Genomic DNA, 11,229 nt, shown 5'->3' with positions numbered 1-11,229 from the left:
ACAACTAGTCAAGCTTTGTATCTTTCGATATTTCCGCTAATATCCTTTTTGAGTTTGTACACCCATCTACAACCAATGGCCTTTCGATTCTTAGGTAGTTTGATTAAGTCCCAAGTTTTATTTTTCTTCAGAGCTTCCATTACTTCCTCCATTGCCATTTGCCAATAACAAGCATTTGGACATTTGCATGCTTCCTGGTATGAACAAGGCCCGTGCTCTTCTGTAATGCAAGAATAAACTGTTACATAATCCTGAAGCCAGATAGGAGGTCTTGTAGCTCTCCTCGATCGACCTTGATCATTGTGAGTCTCTCCTTCAAAATTTTCAACGTGCTCTTCAGGTACATCAACAATTGTATCAATTTGTTGCTCTTGAATCTTTTGAAAAGATTCTACTTCAACTTTCTCTGCTGTCTTAGAGCTTGATTCTTTCTGCATCGAATCTTCATTGAAGACAACATCTCGGCTAACAACTATCTTGTGGGCAATAGGATCCCACAATCTGTATCCTTTTGTACCTTCTGCATAGCCAAAAAAAATACACTTTTTGGACCTTGCCTCTAACTTGGTCCTTTGCTCCTTAGGAATCCAAACATAAGCTTTACAACCAAAGGTACGTAGGAAAGAATAATCAACAAGGTTTCCTGACCATACCTCTTCTGGAAATTTGCAATCAAGTGCCGTAGTGGGAGAGCAATTTACTAGGTAACATGTCGTATTGACTACTTCTGCCCAAAAGTACTGCTCCAGCCCAGCTGCACTCAACATGCTTCTAGCTCGATCCATAAGTGTACGATTCATCCGTTCAGCAACTCTGTTTTGTTGTGGAGTTTGTGGAACCATATACTGTCTCAAAATGCCGTGCTCATTGCAAAAATCTTCAAATTCTTTCGAGGTATATTCTTTCCCATTGTCGGTTCTCAAACACTTAATTCTTTTCCCCTTCTAATTTTCAGCTAGAGCTTTGAACTTCTTGAAATAGAAAAAAGTATCACTCTTCTGTTTGAGCAAATATACCCACACTTTCCTAGAGAAATCATCAATAAAAGAGACAAAGTATAATGAACCCCCAAGAGATTCCGTAGAAGCTTTCCACATATTAGAGTATATTAGATCTAATACCTCTCTGCTCCTAGCTTTAGACTTGGGAAAACTAGCTCCGTGGTGTTTCCCAAATAAACAATCTTCACAGAAATTCAAATAAGTAGATTTTAAATCAGGAAGTATGTTTTGATCAAGAAGTACTTTAAGTCCTTGCTTGCTCATATGACCCAAACGTCTGTGCCAAATCATGACGGAATCGGTCACAACATTTGCAACGATGGCATCACCGACTATGGTATCCCCGATCAAGTGGTATAACTTCCTTTGTAATTTGCCTTTTGCAATTATCATAGATCCTTTACTGATCTTCAATTGGCCTTTTTTTCCAGAAAACTTGTAATCGTCTTCATCAAACTTTCCTAGTGATAGGAGACTCTTTCGTAGTTCAGGAACATAGCATACACCAGAGATTGTACGAGTGATGCCGTCAAATATAGTAATTCTAATGTCTCCAACTCCCACTATTTTGCATGTGCTATTATCGCCCATGTAAGCAGTCCCACTATCGCACGATTGGTATGTGTAGAACCAATCTCTACACGGCATCATATGGAAAGAAGCACTAGAATCTAATATCCAGTTATGCTTTAAATTTTCACAAGAATCAACAGACAGTACCTCACCATCTTCTGATGAACCACTTCCTTCTGCGATGTTTCCTCGGGAATTATTTGAAGCCGATCTTTATTAGAGTTGGGCCGATTTTGCTCTGCTTTGGGTTACCGACAATCTTTTCGAAGGTGCCCCTTCTTACCACAATTCCAACACTTGAGTCCTTTCTTGTTGCCTCTTGACTTGGATCTCGTTTGATTTTTGATAGAGTCGTTTGTCTCATTCGATCTACCTCGTACCATCATTGCGTCACCTGAAGAATTCTCACCAACTTTTCTACAAGTTTCTTCCATAAGCAACATAGAAATAGTAAATTCTAATGACAGATTTTTAGTATTGCTCAAATTCATTATCAAACTATCCCAAGAGTCTGGCATAGAACAAAGCAAAAGAGCAACCTTTTCTTCGTCATTAATACGTACCTCTACAGCTGCTAATTTTCTTACTAGAGTATTGAACTCATTCAAGTGTACTTGCAAAGAGGCTCCGTCCTTCATCCTCAGATGGTAGAGTTGTCGTCGAAGAAAGATTTTGTTGGACATTGATTTCCCCTCGTAGAGATTCCGCAACTTGTCCCATAAACCTTTGGTAGTGGTTTCCTCGGACACGTTGAATAGAACCGAATTTTCTAAAGAAAGAAGAATATCAGCCATGGCTATCTGGTTTTTCTTCTCAAAATCTTCGTCTTTCATATCAGCAGGCTTCTTCTCTTTTCCTTCTAAGGCAATTGCACAATCTTCTTTCACCAACACAACATGCATCTTCAGCTTCCAAATTGCATAGTTGGATCCGTTGAATTTCGGTATGTCGAACCGGGTAGAGCTCGAACTTGTCATATTCAATACGTTCAATATCGGAACAGCAAATACAGATTTCGGCAGAATCTCGAAACAGAACCGTGTGGCTCTGATACCAATTGTTGGAATTGCATAGCGGAAATAATGTAATCTGTACATGCACAGAAAAAGAATAAAAGCAGATAACAATAAAAAAAAAGAAGAGAGAACAACAGATTTACGTGGTTCGCCCAAATTGCCCACGTCCACGGGCAGCAACTCGGAGCTTCCTTCTTATTATAAATAGGAGAAAATAGAAAATGACCTCACCGGAATCACACATGTACCCAACACTCAATACACCCAACTCAATACTCCTCTCAACACACTATATACACTATACATTCAAATGAAATGGAGAATATAATGAAATAACATAGGAGGAACTCTTATTTATACTTGATCTGAGGGGTATAATGGGGATTTAAGAAAATTTTCTTCATGGTTAAGCAAACCATAATCGGTGGTTTGCAAGTGGTGTGCCACCGATTAATTTGTTGTGCCACCAAATAAATGGTGAGCTCAGCTCGATGGGCCACGGATTGCAAATAAGGTGAGCCACTGATTGGCCCACACCTTTCTGCTTTTCAACACTGATTTCTTACTTTTTTATATTTATAATATATTATAAATAAATATATAAAATTATAATATAAATATTAGAAATATATAACATAATATAATATATGATTTATTAATTATAAATATATTAGAATAAATTATACCGGTTAATTATCAGTTTTTCGTAATGATAAAATAGAAACTGAACTGGTACCTTCCTTTAGTTTTTTCAAAATACCAAATCAAAATCGAACCAATTGTTTAGATAATCTTATATAATACGTGAAAAAAATAAATTTTTATGGTAAAAGAGATAATTTGTTGGTTTCAGAAACATGTTAAAACCAATCTCGATTCCATTCGTTACATATAATGCCCAACACCATCGACAGGTGACACGCTGACAAGCTATCTGTTATGATTTATTGTAGGCAGAAAATGTAACACGTACATCACTCTTTCCTTTTACGGATATTTTGCTTCATACACGTAGTAGTAGTACCCTCTTCAATTCTTCTTCATTGCTCTGGTATAACACAACCAGAAAGAGAACATGAAGAAAGGGCAGTGTCTAGATTCTAAGCGAAGAAATATATTAAAAATGTTCCTACCTGGATTTAACGTTTCCTCTTGCTCTGTTCCTCCTTACTTATACTCTTGTTTGTTTTCTAAGCCCTTTCATCTCTCCATCAATCTCTCCCTTAATAATAAAGATAAAGCATTCATTGCCAATCCCTCTACTGGGTCCAAAGCAAACTCTGCTAACACACGAAGCGAGTTCACCTTCTTTTTCTCTATTCATTTTTGTGTTTAATTTTATAGTCTTTACTCCTATTTTTTTAAGGTTAATTAATGCCTGCAAAGCATTGCAGGTGTTAATGGCGGGGAGGCCATTAATGGCGATCAGACTGCTCTCCAGAAGCACGTTGCCTTCTTCGACAGAAACAAAGATGGGCTTATTTATCCATGGGAGACCTTCGAAGGTTCCCTTCTCTGCGATTTTTTATTTTTTATTCTCCTTAATGTTTATCGTCGATCGCTCTATTAATTATCTTATCGATCGAGCACTTTTGCTAATATATGTTTCAGGGTTTCGTGCGATCGGGTGTGGCATCCCCTTGTCCGTCGCCGCTGCCATCTTCATCAATGGCGTTCTCAGTTGGCAAAGTCGCCCGGTCCGTCCTCTCATCTCTCAGTCTCTCTCTCTCATTTTGCTAAATTGCGCACTGGTGGGTTATGGGTTATGACGTGTCCATTATGCAATTGTTTGCCGCTATCTATGTGGCTATTTATCTGCACTCAAACGAAACAGGTGGGTATTTCGGTCGTGTGGGTAGTAAGCATTTAGCATTGAAGTCATTGTTGACCAAACTGACCTTTTATGCCACGTGTTTGAAATCTTGACACGAAACGTTCCGGAGGTGAAATTCGTTACGTGGGTTCATCGACAGTTCGACACAGCTAAGGGTGTCAATTAGACTGATTTCTTCCCATCCGATCCATCCGATCCAGTCCAATGTCAATCCACTAGAAATGGATCACAGGTCCAATTCAATCTAATCAAAAGGCATGTCTGCACACTATTTTGGACTGATTGGCATCAGCAAACAGTATAATTGAGGTTCTGGTTTTTAGAATCCCTCACTGTTTGATCGATATTAGCGATGGATGAGTTGCCCACGGCACAGCACGAATTTGGACCGACCGGCCTGGCACGACAACACACGGGTTATGTTTTCAATAACACTTTTCACTTTGTGGTCCACCTAATCTTATATTAACCTTTTGATGTAATCTTGCAAATGTTGATCCAATTGATGCTGCTAAAGGTATCACAGGGTTAAACCCTGAAACCATATTAGACAAACAAGTTTTGTCATCCTGAATTGGCCAATAATTAATAACCATTTATGCTTTTCGTTTTTTTTTTCAACTGTAAAAAAAATGTTTACACATTTTACATGTTGCATGGTCTTATTGCGGTGCCATCTCCAACTTTATTGGTATTCTAAAATTTAAGGACTCTCTCTTGTATCCATTCTTTAACAAGTACGAATAAATTCAGTTATTTAGGTAACACAGAATTAGTGTAAATTGCTAAAGTTCGATTTTTAATTGAAAATTATATTAAAAATTTTCCTTCATTTTTAATCTCCCGATTATTCAAAATTGTTTCGTTGCTTTCCCATTTGCCCGTGCTCAGCACAGGCCCGTTCTGCTAGTGCACATGTAAAAGCATAGCATGATAAGAGCCATGATAATGATGTACATAACATTTAACCAACTACATTTCAAAAATGGATGGCATTAGGAATAGAGCAAGCACATGATCAAACAACAATACGATAAGTGTTAAAAAGACCACAACTGGAAACACATTACATCTATTTTGGATCTAAAGGTACTCCACTTCTTTAAGTGATCTTCTTTTAAGTGATCAACTGAAAGATCCTTCTCAAGACATATTAGATAAATGGAATCTTCAATATCAGGGGAAACCCTTTGGATCCAAATGCAATAGGTTTCAACAAAAATATTAACCTGATTGAAAAGCCAAAACCAATAAAACAGATTTCATGTAATTTTCAAAGTAGGTCTGTCGATCAGAGAAGCTTCCTCCAGGTTTATGACGATGATCACAATACATCAAGTCATCACCTATATTCAAGGATTCCAATCTGCTAAAGGACGAGATAAAACCAATCCTCATTATAGATTGCATTATATCGCCTACGAAATACAAACATGGGATCCTTTATTCAGTAAAAAAGGATTGAATATTTCTTACATATTCCATGTGGCAATGCATAATAACAGGGAATTTCACAGTTGTGCCAAAACCCCAATGGACCATTCCAATTCCAATTCTAGCACGATATTCTTATCAACTAAACAGACCTAAGACTATCAATGCAAATCTTAATAAGCTGCTCATTTTTTATTACCAGGCCTTGATCTTTTTTGGCACTTTTTTAAAGCTAAAAGAAACTTTTCATTAAACAAGACCACAACCCCAGAAAAAGAGTTTACAAGAAAAAAAAAGTCTTAAGAACAAACTGCAACAAAAAAAAAACGCCTAAAACTAAGGCTCGGGGGCAATAAATTTAGTCTGAATTGCTATCTGCTTGAATAACAGGAAGTAACCAATCTGGGTACGATCCAATGTAAGTTTCCTGGGCACTGAATCCAGTCTGAGCAAGAGAATGAGCAATCTTGTTGTGGGCCAAGTGCTTTTAGTTTGACACCCTAATCCCATTCAATAGAACCACAATAATGGTAAGGCCCAAACCGTAGTCTTGAAGGTTGATTTTTTTTTATTATTATTATTATTTGATTTAGGATACTAAGGTTTTATTTGTACTTAAAAAGTTTACTTTATCTACGACCGAAACCAATGTTAAGTCTTGAAAAATATGGTTTTTTGTATTCGAGTGAGGAAAAAAAAAAAAAAAAAGATTTATTATCAAAGGATACAAGCTAACTTTTAACTTGGTTTGAGAAACAACCTCATTGATTTGAGAGCTAGAATGGAATCAACGCCACTCTGCATATATTTTTATTCAGAATTAAAATTTATTCCCCAAGCTTTGTTAATACTTGAGAAACAATTCGGGTGCTATTTGCCCCCAATTAATCATATATGTTATTGTCTGGTGAAATGGAGGTAGATTTTGGGGGGATCTTGATAGGGAGAAGTTTTATGGTCTGACCAGTATTGTCAGACCTGGACCAGATCGGATGGAGCTTTCTGATTCCTGAATTTGGGTGGTTTTCAGTCTTTTGACAGGCTGACAATTACAATATTGGTCAACCTGGTAAACCAGTGATTTTGTGAGCTTTCTGGTCCTTATGTCTGCTTCGTTAACAACACAACAAGTTTGTGGATTAGCAGCCATGGATGAAATGGAGATTGTGTCATAAGCAAAGATTTCTTACCCCTATTTTCCTTTTTAAACAAAGAAATGGAGATTGTGTCATAAAAACTTTTTGTATATATAGAAACCTTATTGTTTGCTATGAGAACTTTTGCTATAACATGTGCACATGTAAAAGGATAGAAAGTAAATATTATTGACAAAAGGATTATAGTAAAAACGATGGTCTTTAGAATGCACCAATAGTAACGCCAAGAAAGGATGACATCAGGAACAGAGCAAGCACTTGATCAAGCAACAATAAGAAAAATTTTCCCATAGACTGGCAGACAAAACACAAAACATACAACATCTATCTTGGAACTGACGGCACCGGCGTTTTTTTTTTTTTTAAAGTGATCAAGAGAAAGATCCTTCTCAAGGAATATTAACCAGATGGAATTAATTCCCTGTGTTAGGGGAAACCATTGGACCCGAGTGTAGTAGATATCAACATAGACATATTAATATGACTCAAAGACATAACCAATAAAGCAGACTTCAAGTTAATTCATCAGAGGACCATACTATGGTCATTGTTTCAACATGGTCCTTGTAGATGGAAAATTTCCAGGTAGACCTCTCTCACCAATCAGAGAAACTTGCTCCACGTCTCCACATAATTCTACCCCTTTTCTTCCACCACCTAAAGAAAGATGTAGCAAACAAGCCTTGTATATTTGGTGGAAGGGTCCACCTATAACCGAACATAGAAACCAAAACCAAATATCAGAAACAAAGGGGCAAGAAATTAATAAGTGGTAGGAGCTTTCACCATTAGCCTTGCATAGGATGCACCAATTAAAACTTTTTCTTTGGAGTAGGTCACAAGTGTTGCATCTTTCCAAGAAGGCTTCCAACAAAAAGCACCAATCCTTGGAGTGATCGGTTTACCCCATACTTCCATTACTAGAAAAGTTTGGACATTGCTGTTAGTGCATTGCACCAGGGATTTAAGGAAAGAATCACAGGAGAAAGCACTAGAAGGGGACAAGGTCCAAATTCTACTATCCCTTCTTGAAGGGTCCAATACCACCCCATTCAAAATCTAAAGTAATTCTAAAACATTTCCAACTTCTAAATCCCTAAGGCCTCTTCTAAGATCCAAATCCCAATTGAACCCAAAGTTCAACTCAGAAGGAACCAAAAAATTAGACACAAGCTCCCCTTTATACTGGGAGATGGAAAATAAAGAGGGAAAATGATCTTTCAGTGGTACATCTCCCACCAAAAGTGCTCCTAAAACTTCATGTACGGATCTCTAAGAAAAAGCTCTAGTAGTCCTTGCCAAAATCCCAGTCATCTACCTTTCCATGAATACTCAATATTACCTTAGCCCACAACTTATCCCTATCATTTGCTAATCTCCACAACCTCCACAACCATTTTCCCAACAAAGCCTCATTTCTCTTCTGGATATTAACTAATCAAAATCCTCTTTCAACCCTACTCCTAGAGACAATTTTCCAATTCATCCTATGATCTTTCTCGTTTTACCTTAGTTCCCACAAAAATCTCTCATCAATTTTCCATATCCTAGCAACAAGAAAAGGGAAAAATCTAAAACTATAAGAATCCGGGTGGACAAGTTTTTTGAAGCAACAACAATCGTATATCCATTTAGCTTCAAGTTTCTAATGAAAGTTCTTCAAACAAACAAGTTTCATTTAGATGCTAACTCATACTAATGTGAATTTGTCTAAGTTCAAACCAACAGTTTGGATGGATTTAACTCACATCAATTTATGTGCTTCTACATTCCTTTGATAGCCCCAAGCAATGTGACTTACAACATCTATTCTGAATTTACTTAATTATTGCAGACAAAGTGGTTTTTGAAAGGATATCAAGGTCGTAAAGAATCATATTATAACCATGGTACATTAAAGGAGTCCCATTTTTTTCTAACTTCACCCAATGAGTCAATCATGGCAGTTCTAGTACAATCATGACATGTAGATGATGTGGAACAAGGGAAACAGGCGAGATTCAGCAGTTTCTTGTGTTTTTTCTTATTTAGAATCATTAGTTAGTATTATTTGGCCCAAGGCCCATTGATTTATGTTATTTTTGGGATTGTTTTTATGCTGGTAGCAGTAGCCTCCCTATTAAAGGCATATGAGCCATTGTAATCAGTTTTATTTTATGAGTATATAAACAATGAGTGGGGCTGGCAGATCATCATTGGCTTTTCCCCATCTCTTTTACTCTTTCTCTTCTTCTCTACTTTTCAAGAACCACTTTTTCTTTTCTTATTTTGGATCTGAAGGTACCCCCACTTTTTTAAGTGATTGTTAAAATATTTTAGTTGTTGGTGTTAGGGTCTGTTTGGCTAGTTAAAGTATTTTTTTATTTTTGTTTTTTCATTTGTTATGTCTGTTATTGTACTCAGGAGCACAAGGGTCTTTTCCCTTGTTATTTCTACTGCCCTATATATATATATATATATATTATAATAAAGGTTGGCACCACCAGCACTGTTGCATTGCAAATTCCTTCTCTCCCCTTCTCTCTTCTCTCTTCTCCTTCTCTTCTCTTTCTTTTATTTCTGGCCGGCCATACTATCAAGATGGTATCAAAGCGGGAACACTAACTAAAAGAGAGCAGATCGAACAACCTTTACTGAGAGAACAGATTGAACAGACTTGTTGAACCTGGGCGGAACAGAGATATGAATCTGGACTGAGGAAAACAGCTTTACAACTGGTACAGTTCTTCCGTTTCCTCTTCTTTACTCTCCTTGGTTGTGTACCAAGTGAAAACAAAATGAATCTGGGCTGCTGAATGCTATCGGATCTATATACCTCTGTTTTTTTGGATCGTGTGATGTTCATGTGTTAAGATGACTGTAGGTCAAGGATGACCTATCATCTCAATAATTTGACTTGATTATAAGTGATAAAGATCTCTCTTGCTGATTAAGGGCTTTAGGCATTCTGGAATGCTGGTAGGTTGGGACTATTAAAACCGTACAGGTCTGAAATCTGCCGAATATTGCCTCTGTTTTTGTCCTGAATTTGGTACTATTTGTGCTCAACCTATTGTTAAACCCAAGTGTGTGGGTGTGGACTGAATGGAGCATTGTTTTGTGGTGTAAGGAGGGATCCTAAGTCTGGTGTTTGGAACTGATTAACTGTTTTTACCATGTCATCTGAAAATTCTGCTACATCAGAGATTTTAGGGAGCCACAATGGAGTGAGTGGGGGAATGGATATGAGTTTTCCCATGGCTGTTATTCCCTTTGATAGTCTGAACTACCTTGAGTGGTCTAGGGGTATAAAACTCTACATCATTGCTAGGGGGAAAATAGGATACATCAATGGGAGAGTAAAAGAACCAAAGTATGGAAGTGTTGAATATGATAGGTGGAACCAAGAGAATAGTATGGTAAGACTCTCTACCAGATGGATCCTGGTCCTACTCCCTCTGCCTCGTTTGCATCTACATCAGGTAATGCTGCCACAGCCCTTCATGTGTCATCTCATACCACTAATCATCCTATCTCTAATTTTGTGTCCTATGATCATGTTTCACCTTCATACCATGCCTTCCTCTCTTCTGTGGACAGTGTCCCCGTTCCTAAGAATGTGGCAAAAGTTTTGTCTAAACCTGAATGGATAGATGCAATGCAGGAAGAAATTGATGCTTTACACAAAAATGGCACTTCGGAGTTGGTAGACCTTCCTAAAGGAAAGAACTAGTGGGTTGCAAGTGGGTGTTCATAGTAAAACACAAGGCTGATGGAACTGTTGAAAGGTACAAAGTTAGACTGGTAGCAAGAGGCTTTACATAGGAATATGGAGTGGACGATGCAGAGACTTTTGTTCCAGTAGCCAAGATGAACTATATTAGGATTCTTCTTTCATTGGCAACAAATCTTGACTGGGAACTTCACCAATTGGATATAAAAAATGCTTTCTTGAATGGTGACTTGGAAGAGGAAGTGTACATGACCCAACCCCTAGGGTTCTGTGCCAAAGGCAGTGAACAAAAGATGTGCAGCTTAAAAAAATCTTTATATGGGTTGAAATAATCATCTCAGGCTTGGTTTAGTAAGTTCCATTTAGCAGTTCAACAGATGGGATTCAAACAATGCTAGTCAGATCATGCTCTATTTGTGAGAAGAGGTGAAGGTAAGATTGCAAATCTTATTGTGTATGTGAATGACATTGTGATCATAGCAGATTGGGAGGCTGAAACACG

The 11,229-nt window shown here is 37.6% G+C and overlaps 1 long non-coding RNA gene across 1 annotated transcript; it reads left to right on the top strand.

Annotated features, from left to right (window-relative positions):
• The first annotated feature begins 3,616 nt into the window (after positions 1 to 3,616).
• LOC104607440 (uncharacterized) lies at positions 3,617 to 5,078 on the top strand. Its single transcript, XR_016068565.1, has 3 exons — positions 3,617 to 3,885; positions 3,985 to 4,095; positions 4,202 to 5,078. It is a non-coding gene; the product is annotated as an uncharacterized LOC104607440 (long non-coding RNA).
• The last annotated feature ends 6,151 nt before the right edge of the window (positions 5,079 to 11,229 follow it).

Source organism: Nelumbo nucifera, chromosome 4, assembly GCF_055504915.1.
Source record: "Nelumbo nucifera cultivar China Antique chromosome 4, China Antique-T2T, whole genome shotgun sequence".
NCBI lineage: Eukaryota > Viridiplantae > Streptophyta > Magnoliopsida > Proteales > Nelumbonaceae > Nelumbo > Nelumbo nucifera.
Note: the sequence above shows the minus strand (reverse complement) of the source record. Positions and strands in the feature narration are given on the sequence as shown.